The sequence below is a fragment of the Penaeus vannamei genome, chromosome 25, assembly GCF_042767895.1.
Source record: "Penaeus vannamei isolate JL-2024 chromosome 25, ASM4276789v1, whole genome shotgun sequence".
Classification (NCBI taxonomy): Eukaryota; Metazoa; Arthropoda; class Malacostraca; order Decapoda; family Penaeidae; genus Penaeus; species Penaeus vannamei.
The window spans coordinates 8,943,020-8,955,519 of record NC_091573.1 but is presented as its reverse complement, the minus strand read 5'-3'; the positions used below and the strand labels follow the sequence as shown (position 1 = coordinate 8,955,519).

General features: G+C 37.7%; 5 non-coding genes across 5 annotated transcripts; 4 read left to right on the top strand and 1 right to left on the bottom strand.

Annotated features, from left to right (window-relative positions):
• The first annotated feature begins 2,933 nt into the window (after nt 1–2,933).
• Nucleotides 2,934–3,005, top strand: TRNAG-UCC (transfer RNA glycine (anticodon UCC)). The gene has a single exon. It is a non-coding gene; the product is annotated as a tRNA-Gly (tRNA).
• A 1,577-nt stretch (nt 3,006–4,582) lies between these two features.
• On the top strand, nt 4,583–4,654 carry TRNAG-UCC (transfer RNA glycine (anticodon UCC)). The gene has a single exon. It is a non-coding gene; the product is annotated as a tRNA-Gly (tRNA).
• Nucleotides 4,655–7,101: 2,447 nt separating this feature from the next.
• TRNAG-UCC (transfer RNA glycine (anticodon UCC)) lies at nt 7,102–7,173 on the bottom strand. Its single transcript has one exon. It is a non-coding gene; the product is annotated as a tRNA-Gly (tRNA).
• A 2,860-nt stretch (nt 7,174–10,033) lies between these two features.
• On the top strand, nt 10,034–10,105 carry TRNAG-UCC (transfer RNA glycine (anticodon UCC)). Its single transcript has one exon. It is a non-coding gene; the product is annotated as a tRNA-Gly (tRNA).
• Nucleotides 10,106–11,915: 1,810 nt separating this feature from the next.
• On the top strand, nt 11,916–11,987 carry TRNAG-UCC (transfer RNA glycine (anticodon UCC)). The gene has a single exon. It is a non-coding gene; the product is annotated as a tRNA-Gly (tRNA).
• Nucleotides 11,988–12,500: the final 513 nt, after the last annotated feature.

Below are 12,500 nucleotides of genomic sequence, written 5' to 3'. Positions count from 1 at the left end.
TCAACCAGTCATAAGTCATCACAGACCTGTCATACGTTATTGCAGACCTGTCAACCAGTCATAAATCATCACAAACCTGTCAACCAGTCATAAGTCATCACAAGGCTGTCTACCAGTCATAAGTCATCACAAACCTGTCAACCAGTCATAAGTCATCACAGACCTGTCAACCAGTCATAAGTCATCACAAGGCTGTCTACCAGTCATAAGTCATCACAAACCTGTCAACCAGTCATAAGTCATCACAGACCTGTCAACCAGTCATAAGTCATCACAGACCTGTCAACCAGTCATAAGTCATCACAGACCTTTCAACCAGTCATAAGTCATCACAAACCTGTCAACCAGTCATAAGTCATCACAGAACTGTCAACCAGTCATAAGTCATCACAAACCTGTCAACCAGTCATAAGTCATCACAGACCTGTCAACCAGTCATAAGTCATCACAGACCTGTCATACGTTATCACAGACCTGTCAACCAGTCATAAGTCATCACAAACCTGTCAACCAGTCATAAGTCATCACAGACCTGTCATACGTTATCACAGACCTGTCAACCAGTCATAAATCATCACAAACCTGTCAACCAGTCATAAGTCATCACAGACCTGTCATACGTTATCACAGACCCTTCAACCAGTCATAAGTCATCACAAGGCTGTCTACCAGTCGTAAGTCATCACAAACCTGTCAACCAGTCATAAGTCATCACAGACCTGTCAACCAGTCATAAGTCATCACAAACCTGCCAACCAGTCATAAGTCATCACAAACCTGTCATACGTTATCACAGACCCTTCAACCAGTCATAAGTCATCACAAGGCTGTCTACCAGTCGTAAGTCATCACAAACCTGTCAACCAATCGTAAGTAATCACAAACCTGTCAACCAGTCATAAATCATCACAAACCTGTCAACCAGTCATAAGTCATCACAAACCTTTCAACCAGTCATAAGTCATCACAAACCTTTCAACTAGTCATAAGTCATCGCAGACCTGTAACCCAGTCATAAGTCATCACAAGGCTGTCTACCAGTCGTAAGTCATCACAAACCTGTCAACCAATCGTAAGTAATCACAAACCTGTCAACCAGTCATAAATCATCACAAACCTGTCAACCAGTCATAAGTCATCACAAACCTGTCAACCAGTCATAAGTCATCACAGACCTGTCAACCAGTCATAAGTCATCACAGACCTGTCAACCAGTCATAAGTCATCACAAACCTGTCAACCAGTCATAAGTCATCACAAACCTGTCATACGTTATCACAGACCCTTCAACCAGTCATAAGTCATCACAAGGCTGTCTACCAGTCGTAAGTCATCACAAACCTGTCAACCAGTCATAAGTCATCACAGACCTGTCAACCAGTCATAAGTCATCACAAACCTGTCAACCAGTCATAAGTCATCACAAACCTGTCAACCAGTCATAAGTCATCACAAACCTGTCAACCAGTCATAAGTCATCACAGACCTGTCAACCAGTCATAAGTCATCACAAGGCTGTCTACCAGTCATAAGTCATCACAAACCTGTCAACCAGTCATAAGTCATCACAAACCTGTCAATCAGTCATAAGTCATCACAGACCTGTCAACCAGTCATAAGTCATCACAAACCTGTCATACGTTATCACAGACCCTTCAACCAGTCATAAGTCATCACAAGGCTGTCTACCAGTCGTAAGTCATCACAAACCTGTCAACCAGTCATAAGTCATCACAGACCTGTCAACCAGTCATAAGTAATCACAAACCTGTCAACCAGTCATGTCATCACAAACCTGTCAACCAGTCATAAGTCATCACAGACCTGTCAACCAGTCATAAGTCATCACAGACCTGTCAACCAGTCATAAGTCATCACAGACCTGTCATACGTTATCACAGACCCTTCAACCAGTCATAAGTCATTACAAGGCTGTCTACCAGTCGTAAGTCATCACAAACCTGTCAACCAGTCATAAGTCATCACAGACCTGTCAACCAGTCATAAGTCATCACAGACCTGTCAACCAGTCATAAGTCATCACAGACCTGTCAACCAGTCATAAGTCATCACAGACCTGTCAACCAGTCATAAGTCATCAGAAACCTGTCAACCAGTCATAAGTCATCACAGACCTGTCAACCTGTAATAAGTCATCACAAACCTGTCAACCAATCGTAAGTAATCACAAACCTGTCAACCAGTCATAAGTCATCACAAACCTTTCAACTAGTCATAAGTCATCACAAACCTTTCAACTAGTCATAAGTCATCACAGACCTGTAACCCAGTCATAAGTCATCACAAACCTTTCAACTAGTCATAAGTCATCACAAACCTTTCAACTAGTCATAAGTCATCACAAACCTTTCAACTAGTCATAAGTCATCACAAACCTTTCAACTAGTCATAAGTCATCACAGACCTGTAACCCAGTCATAAGTCATCACAAACCTTTCAACTAGTCATAAGTCATCACAAACCTTTCAACTAGTCATAAGTCATCACAATCCTTTCAACTAGTCATAAATCATCACAAACCTGTCAACCAGTCATAAGTCATCACAACCCTGTCAACCTGTCATAAATCATCACAAACCTGTCAACCAGTCATAAGTCATCACAAACCTGTCAACCAATCGTAAGTCATCACAAACCTGTCAACCAGTCATGCCATCACAAACCTGTCAACCAGTCATGCCATCACAGACCTGTCAACCAATCGTAAGTCATTATAAACCTGTCAACTAGTCGCAAGTCATCACAACCCTGTCAACCTGTCATAAATCATCACAAACCTGTCAACCAGTCATAAGTCATCACAAGCCTGTCAACCAGTCATAAGTCATCATAAAACCTTTCAGTTCGTCGTAAGTCAACCCACAAGATAGCCGTTTCGTCTGATTCCTGTTCCACTTCACACAAATAATGAAGCGGTGGTGGCAGAGTGGTGAGCGTGGCTGCCTTCCAAGCAGGTGACCCGGGTTCGATTCCCGGCCATCGCAACAACTCGTCGCTTTTATCGGTGAATTGCACTCGCTTCAGATAAACTACATTCTATTTTTCATTTTATCTTTACTCTCCGTATATTTTTTGTATAAAAAAGAAGATGAGAAAAAGATATAAAAGGGAAGATGCGTGAGGTAGAAAGACGATAGGAAAATAGAATATATAAGCAGGGATGAGATAAAGTATGAGAGTAGAGAGAGAGATGGAGAGAGGGTGAGTGAGAGAGAGAGAGAGAGAGAGAGAGAGAGAGAGAGAGAGAGAGAGAGAGAGAGAGAGAGAGAGAGAGAGAGAGAGACAGAGAGAGAGAGAGATGGAGAGATGGAGAGATGGAGAGATGGAGAGAAAGAGTAAGAGAGAGAGAGAGAGGGAGAGGGAGAGAGAGAGAGAGAGACAGAGATGGACAGAGAGAGAGAGAGAGAGAGAGAGAGAGAGAGAGAGAGAGAGAGACGGAGACAGAGATGGACAGAGAGAGAGAGATGGAGAGATGGACAGAGAGAGAGAGAGAGAGAGAGAGAGAGAGAGAGAGACAGACACAGAGATGGACAGAGAGAGAGATGGAGAGATGGAGAGAGAGATGGAGAGATGGACAGAGAGAGAGAGAGAGAGATTATATCTCTAACAGTACATCTCTTACACTTCACTCCCTCCCCCTTCCATCAAAAGGCGACCTCACCACCAACGAACACAAAAAAAAGAAAAAAGAAAAAAGAAAAGAAAAATAGAAAAAAAAGAAAAAAAAACATTTTGATAATCCATCTTATGCTTCGTTCATGCTTTGTTCAGCTGAACTATTCTGAAGACAAATGAACGCGCTTTGATAACGGTACAATGTCACCCTAGCATATTTCTTAAGATTTTTCTCCTTTCAGTATCAGGTTCTGGAACAATCTGCCAAGTCGCTTTGTTCAGTTAGTTAATATCAAACAAAAACTTCAGCTTACCTTAGTCTAAGACTTTTTTTTAACATTTTGTCTCAAAATCTAATAAATATATGTTCTTTTGAGTTTTTCCTCCTTAATTCTTCAGATCAAAAAGTTCTTCTAGGCTCAAGGAAGTAATCGAAAATGCTCTCTTGTTCTTTGTTCTGCTCAGTTATCCATGTTATTCCCTAAGTACCGTTAATACCTTGTTAGATACCAATAACAGTGACTATTAGAACTATTGGTAGTTATGACAACAATGATAATGACAGGTAAACAAGTTATATGTACAATTCATGCATGTATACATACATATATATGTATATGTACATATATATACTTATTTCAAATAAACTGAATATCTATCAGTTTACCTGTATCTAGCAATCTATCTATACCTATCAATCTATCTATATCATTCAATCTAGATCAATCTATCTATATCCATCTATCCGTCTATATCTATCCATCTATTTCTATGTATCTATATCTATCTATCTATATAAAATCGAAAGCGAAATGACCACATTGCCACTCTAACAAGTATTGTAGTAACACTCGTTAACAACAGGTTAGACAAGTCTCTGAACTGTCACTGGAAAGTCTCTTCTGCAGGAAATGACTTTCTCTTCTTCATCTTTCTTAAACGTGAAGCGATGGTGGTATAGTGGTGAGCGTGGCTGCCTTCCAAGCAGTTGACCCGGGTTCGATTCCCGGCCATCGCAACTGCATTATATTTTTTCGGTGAACTACACTCGCCTCAACTTAATTACACTTTAATAATTATTTTGCTTTCCGTGTACCTTACTCTCTGGCACGTTTTGAACTTGAATTTGAATTTTCTCTTTCCATATTCCCAATCTGCCCCCACCTCTCTCTTTCTCTGTCTCTCTCTCTCTCTCCCTCCCTCCCTCTCTCCCTCTATCTCCATCTCTCGTCTCTCTCTCTCTCTCTCTCTCTCTCTCTCTCTCTCTCTCTCTCTCTCTCTCTCTCTCTCTCTCTCTCTCTCTCTCTCTCCCTCCCTCCCTCCCTCCCTCCCTTCCTCCCTCCCTCCCTCTCTCTCCCTCTCTCTCTCTCCATCGCAATCCTTTAGATTGAGGAGGAGGGAGTGAGAGTGAACGAGGGAGAAGGAAGACGAATGGGTGATATTTGCCTAATCTGTTGTTTGCGAATATGACCGCATTCCCTGATGGAACAGCAATGATGAGATCCTCTCCATTAAAACACATATAGATAATTATCTTATTATCTATATTTAATTTTTATATAAAGCAAATAACAAAACACAGAGTAAAAAGTATGAAATACATACACACATAAATTATTTTTCATCTGCCATGAGTGAGCGTTTTCATAATTATAACAGGTATTCTAACTGTTCATACTGTTTTACGATTTCATTATCACTATGACCCAATTACTCCTATAAATACTAGCTCTTTTTGATTGTTGCTGCTCTTTTAAGAAGGAAGAGAAAGATAAAGGGAGAGAGAAGTGTGAGAGAGGTCAAAGAGAGAAAGAATATGAGAGTTCAGTGGACCTCATCTGCTTCCACGCTTTTCAAAGAAGAAGAAAAAAAAAAACGGAAAAAAGGTCTTGTTTGTATGCATATGTTCTCGTAAACATATCCGAATATACAGTATATGGATATGAATATGTATAATTTCTTTTCCATAAGTTGTCGATACCTCTCAGCGGCGAACAAGGACGCAAAGCATGGATAATAAACAGAAGGAGAAAAGGACAAACAGCGACAACCGATGACTTAAAAAGGCAGTGAAGAACAACCTGGACAACTGTGTGAAAAGACTTAGAAGACGATCGCTGGAAATACCATAAGGATAAAGTCCATTTTGGTCATAAAGGATGCTAATGCCTCGATCTGAGCAACGAGGGAAGGAATAAAGAAAAAAAAAAAAAGAAAAAAAGAAAAAGAAAAAGAAGAAAAAGAAAACAGAAAAGAAAAGAAAAGAAAAGAAAAAAGAAAAGAAAAGAAAAGAAAAGAAAAGCAAAGAAAAGTAAAGAAAAAAAAAGAAAAGAAAAGAAAAGAAAAGAAAAGAAAAGAAAAAAAAAGAAAAAGCAAAAGCAAAAGCAAAAGCAAAAAAAAAAAAAGAAAAAGAAAAAGAAAAAGAAAAAGAAAAATGCAAAAGCAAAAGCAAAAGCAAAAGCAAAAGCAAAAGAAAATAAAAGAAGCAAAAGAAAAAGAAAAACAAAAAGAAAAGAAAAAGAAAAAAAAGAAAAAGAAAAAGAAAAAGAAAAAGAAAAAGAAAAAGAAAAAGAAAAAGAAAAGAAAAGAAAGAAAATATATATAATGAATCGAATGCGTTTTGCCCCGCCCATGAGTTCTCAACTAATTAATTGATTTTTTTTTTTTCATGTAACGAACTTTACGATTTGGGAGCTCGTTGCAGAACTTAATTGCTGAAACAGAACAGCACTTAGGAAGTTTATAATACAAGAGATTCTCAATATCATTGTCCTTCCTATATATAAGTTATAGGAAACCAACTTAAAGGATATAGTTTTTTATAGATACATACACAGCATATAGATACATATAGATACATACGTGTAAGTTATTTTTTTCTGTTTGTATGACTGCATGAGTGTCTTAATTTTTTTCTTTTTTATTATTACATTGTTATTCCCTACTTGCGTCTGTACTCTACACCTTCTTGCTCTCTCATATTCACTTATTTCTTTTCCTTCTTTGATTCATTCTACTTTCCATTACTTTCTATCCTTGCCTTCTCATTCCCTTCTCTCGCCCTTCCGGTCTTCCACTTCTTCGTTTCAACCCTTTCACTATCCAAGTCTTTCACAACTCTTCCATTCACGCCATCATTCGTCTTTCCTTTCTCTTTCGCTCCCTCTCATTCTTTTACTCTTCATGTATTTCACTCGTCAACTCTTTCAATCTTCACTTTGTTCACTTTCTCTCTCTCTCTCTCTCTCTCTCTCTCTCTCTCTGTCTCTCTCTCTCTCTCTCTCTCTCTCTCTCTCTCTCTCTCTCTCTGCCCTCTCTCTCGCTCCTTCTCACTCTCCTTCCTTTACATTCATCTTCGTTTCTGAGAAGAAACATACACGGAGAATAAAAACAACAACAACAACAACAAAATAAAGTGTAATTAAATTGCGGCGATTGAAATTCACCGATAAAATTATACTTTTTTGCGATGGCCGGGAATCGAACCCGGGTCAACTGCTTGGAAGGCAGCTATGCTCACCACTATACCACCATCGCTTCACGTCCATAGTCGATGAAGAATAGAAAGTGACTTCTCACACGAGAGACTTTCCACGGACGATTCGGCTAAGTACTTTCCTTACCTGTTCTTGGCGAGTATTAATCCCTTCCCCTGATGGTGCAGCAGTGGTTATTTCCTATCCATTAATAAACAAAAGAGAATATGCACACAGATTATTCATCATGTCATTATTCAATGCCATAACTCTCATCGTTAATACTGTTCCTTTCCAGATATCATTATCATTCCTTCCCATTTACTTCCATAAGTACTACCTTTATTTGGTTGTTGACGATGTTTCTTTCTTAAGAGGTGAAGAAGGGGGGGGGGGAGTGTGAAAAGTGTATATCTACTTATTCATCTATCTACCTATCTATCTATCAATCTATCTATCTATATGAATTTATCTATTTATCTATCTACTTATATTTACCTCTGCCTATCTATCTATCTATGAATCTATCTATTTATATGAATTTATCTATTTATCTATCTATTTATATTTATCAATATTTTTATCTATTAATCTACCTATACATCTATCAATCAGTCAATCTTTATATCTATTAATCAAACTATCTATATATATCTATCTATCAATCTATCAATCTACCTACCTGTCTATCTATCAATCTATCAGTCTGTTTATATATCCATCTGCCAATCTATATATGTATCAATCTGTCAATTTATCTGTATTTATCTATCTATCGATCTATTTAATGCGAATACAAACAAGTAAAAGAGCGATAAACCAATACTAAAAAGACTGAGGAAAAACATGTACAACTAGGTAAAAAAATGTAGAAAAGGAACATACATATATGTGTACACACACACACACACCCACACACACACATACAGATACACACACACACACACACACACCCACCCACACACACACATACAGATACACACACACACACACACACACACCCACACACACACATACAGATACACACACACACACACACACACACACCCACACACACACATACAGATACACACACACACACACACACACACACACACACACACACACACACACACACACACACACACACACACACACACACCCGCACACACACACGCACGCAAGCACATACGCACACATATACATGTATAGATATATATATACACACGCGCACACATACATATCTATACACATGTACCTCCTTTATATCCCCTTTACCTATTAGCACATGATTTAATTTTTGATTTGCCTTCCAATCTTTTTTTTTTTTTTATATAGGATAAGTAATAATATTGAGTATCGTTTATATTCACGCTCCCTCACGCTCTAGTTCTCTGGGAAAGGCTAGATCAGTAGCAACTCGAGGTGTCATGGAGTCTTCTTTGATGATCGTTCAATGAAAATATAACCTTTAAAAGCATTATTTTCCATCCTTTTTCGAAAACTGAAGAGACCAAAATGATCGACCATGTTCGCAAAGCATCCTCTTGTGACGTCATCAAAACAAACCCGCATGTGCGTTTTTCTAAAAATAGAATCAGACGTCATGACACCTCCTCGGGTTGCTACTGATCTATCCTTTCCTTTAGTTCTCTTGGCGTTTTTCTAGTTATTTTATTTCGGGGATTAAGTTCTATAACAATCTGCCAGATGGGAAAGTTCGCTCAAAAATAATTAAAGCAAAAAGAGAAAATAAACTAAAGGTGTGAGACTAAGTATTAAAATTTATCATCGCTAACTGATTTGGATGTTTTATGAGGATCCTATATTCTCTGATTCATCTATTCTTTGTTTTTCTTTCCCTCGTTGCTCAGAGCCAGGCAATTCCCGCCTCTATGAGCGAAAAGAGTTCTTGCCTCATTTCAATATTCCTCTTCTCGTCTTTACCTAGTTGCTCATATTTTTCGTAAGTACTTTTTTTTGTCATTTCGTATATTTTCTTCCATTTTTATTTGTTTCCTTGTTCTTGTGCTGAGAAGCATCGGAGCAAGTAATTATATGCACACACACACATATAAACACACACACATAAACACACACACATAAACACACATACACACTTAAATACACACACACACGTAAACACACACACACATAAACACACACACACATAAACACACACACACATAAACACACACACACATAAACACACACACACACATAAATACACACACACACATAAATACACACACACACATATTCAAAAACAACTTATTTAGATATGCTTACGAAAACGTACACAGACAAGATATTGTTTTTTAGTTGAAGACGTGGAAGCGGAAGAGGTCCACTTCCCTCTGCTTCCTCCCTTCTCTCTTTTACTTCTTTCACACTTCTCTCTCCCCTCCTCTTATCCCCCTCCCCCCCCCAAAAAAAAGCAACTTCGTCAACAAAAAAATAAAGGTAGTATTTATGGAAGTCGTTGATAGTGATAATGATATTGATACAAGTGACAGTATCAAAGGAAAATGTAGAAAAGGAACATACATATACATATATGTGTATATCTACATACACACACGCACACACACGCACGCACACATATATGTATAGATATATATACACACGCGCACACATATATCCATGCACATATACCTTCTATATATCTCATTTACCTATTAACACATGGTTAACATATTAACACTGTTATGGTTATGACAAGAACGAATAACGGCAGATGATTTATAAATCGCGTGTGCATTTACTCTATGTTTCTAATTGTATTTGATTCGAGTAAGAACTAACCAGTACATTGCAGTTTGCATCAGGGTGCACAGTAATACTCGCAAACAACAGACTAAGCAAGAAGGTACCTGAGTCATCGCCAGAAAATCTCTCGTGTGGAAAGTCACTTCTTATTCTTCATCAAATGGAAATGTGAAGCGATGGTGGTATAGTGGTGAGCATAGCTGCCTTCCAAGCAGTTGACCCGGGTTCGATTCCCGGCCATCGCAACTGGAAAATTATTTTATTCATCTATTTATTCTTCTCTTCTTCTATCCATCATCATCAAAAAGAAACGACATTAATTTGACCGTTTTTTTAATTGGACAAACACATTTTGGTTTTTACTTTTGACTGAAAATGAGGGAGAAAGAGTGAACGAGAAGGTAAGCGAGTAAAGGAGTAAGAGTGAGGGGGAAGAATGAAAGAACTGAAGAGATGAAAAGTGAAAGAGAGAAAGAATAGAAGAGAAGAAAATAAGCGAAAGACGACAACTTGAAAGACCGAAAGGGAGAAAAGCGAAATAGCGATAGAGCATAAGAAACGGCACGTGTATATGTGTATGGCACACCCATATATATATGTATGTATATTTGTGTGTATGTGTGCATGTTGGTGAGTATATGTACATGTGCTTGTATGCACTGATGTATCTGTGTATTTGTATACGTTTGTATTTGTCTATATAGTTTTAAGATTTATCTACTCTCATTTAATATTCATGTGTGCATATATATTTATAAATATATATACACATACATATATATTACGTACATATTACAGACATACAAGCATGTGTATATAAACATATATACACATATAGATGTATATACATACATATATACATACATATATACACTTATACATATATACATATGTACATACATATAAATACATATATACATATATATGTATGCATGTATATGCGTGTGTGCATATGTATATGTGTATGTACCTATCTCCATAACTTTTAAGTGATCCTCATTACTTTTACAAAGGAAAGATAGTGATTTGAGATTTCCTTCATGTTCTAGACCTCTGACTCCGAAAGCATCACAAATGGCATTGTCTCTAGATCAAAAACAATCAACCAAGATGCCAAATCGGGACTTTTATTTATTTATTGCAACTGATCCAAAAAGTTCTCAAAGATACTACATTCCATTCCACTATTTGGATTAATTTATTCATTTATCTTTTCTCTCGTGGATCAGGTCTAGGCAGTTGCAGCATCTTGACCAAAATGGCCTCTCCTTCGCCATCTCCACTTGGCGTTTTTCCTCAGTGCTTTTTGAGCAATGGCTGGCAGAGGTTCCTTGTTATTTGGTTCTTTTACGCATTGTCTTTTCTTTGCGTTTGCTCCCTGGCTCTTCCGAGAAGCATCTGGGGTGATGTAATATGAATTGCATATATAGATATACATATTCATTTACTGGACATCACAGTCAGATATGCTTACGAAAACAAACATACACGCTTTTTATTTATTATCTATTTATTTATTTTATTTATCTATTATTTTTGTTGTTGAAAACGAGGAAGCGGAAGAGGTCCACTTCACTCTGCTTCCTTCCTTCTCTCTTTTGCTTCTCTCACACTCCCCGCCCCCCTCAAACAAGATATAGTATTTATGGACGTATTTGGGCAATGACGATAATGATATCGAGAAAAATAAGGACAAACGATGAATTTTTTTTTGCGTGCATGTACTTTTCACACACACACACGCACGCGTGTACACACACACGCGCGCGCGTGTATACACACACACACATATATATCAAATTCCGTTTTAATGAACAGTAAACAAACATTACAAGAATGAATAATGACAGATGATTTACAAATCACGTGTGCATGTCCTCTACATTTTTAATTGTATTTGATTCGAGTAAGAACTAACCAGTACATTGCAGTTTGCATCAGGGTGTACAGTAATACTCGCAAACAACAGACTAAGCAAGAAGGTACCTGAGTCTTCGCCAGAAAATCTCTCGTGTGGAAAGTCACTTCTTATTCTTCATCAATAGTAAACGTGAAGCGATGGTGGTATAGTGGTGAGCATAGCTGCCTTCCAAGCAGTTGACCCGGGTTCGATTCCCGGCCATCGCAACTGGAAAATTATTTTATTCATCTATTTATTCTTCTCTTCTTCTATCCATCATCATCAAAAAGAAACGTCATTAATTTGACCGTTTTTTTATTGGACTTAAACACATTTTGGTTTTTACTTTTGACTGAAAATGAGGGAGAAAGAGTGAACGAGAAAGTAAGCGAGTAAAGGAGTAAGAGTGAGGGGGAAGAATGAAAGAACTGGAGTTAACAAGTGAAAGAGTGAAAGAATAGAAGGGAAGAAAGAAAGCGAAAAACGAAAACTTGAAAGACCGAAAGGGGGAAAAGCGAAAGAGCGATAGAGCATAAGAAACGGCACGTGCATGTATGTGTATGGCACACCCATATATATGTATGTATATTTGTGTGTATGTGTGCATGTTGGTGAGTATATGTACATGTGCATGTATGCATTGATGTATCTGTGTATTTGTATACGTTTGTATTTGTCTATATAGTTTTAAGATTTATCTATCATTCAATATCCATGTGTGCATATATATTTATAAATAT